Below are 761 nucleotides of genomic sequence, written 5' to 3' on the forward strand. Positions count from 1 at the left end.
GAGGAGACATGCAACCTGTTTTCTCTAGTTTTAAGCGCACCGCAATAAAAATATGTGATGTGTGTTCAGCTGCACTGTGTCTTTAAGCTTCCGGACTGTACCACTCGGAGTGATGAGCGGGGGGGGGGGAGGAGGAGGAGGAGGAGGAGGAGGAGGGGGAGGGTGGGAGCGTGTGCTTCAGCGTCTTGTGTCTTCTTTGCATCATCGGTTCTAAAATTGGCTGAATACGGCCCACCCCTCTACCCTCCTCTCCCCTCTCGCCCCCACACACGCGCGCGCACATACACTAACCAACACATACAGACACGTAATACACATGCACAGTCACATCGACCTCACCCCGCCGCCCTACAACGCAGGAGCAATGGTGCAGCAATAAAGCAATCGTGAGAGATGAACACACACTTGTTCCCCAGAGAGATGTGCTGGGGGAGGGCCTATTAGCTGTGAGATTCAGCCACACACCCATCACTGATCGCCACGGATGTGAATACACCAACACTTTGGGTGGAATAGAAAGACGCATTTCTGCAAAACAAACAAGGGGGTGGCCTGCTCCACTCTAGAAGAGTTGAAGGGAGTTCGGGGAGAGTGGTGTGAAATAGAAACCGTGGTATGTTCTCCGGCCTCCAGTTATTCTCGCTGATGTCTCTGTCTGCGTTGACGTTGTGCCAGTCGTATGAACACATGACACAAGAGTCATGGTGTTTCTACTCGTCCATTCGTCTATCGTGCATCTACTGTATCTGTTCACCCATCAA

The sequence above is a fragment of the Gadus morhua genome, chromosome 7 (assembly GCF_902167405.1).
Source record: "Gadus morhua chromosome 7, gadMor3.0, whole genome shotgun sequence".
In the NCBI taxonomy this organism is placed as follows: Eukaryota; Metazoa; Chordata; class Actinopteri; order Gadiformes; family Gadidae; genus Gadus; species Gadus morhua.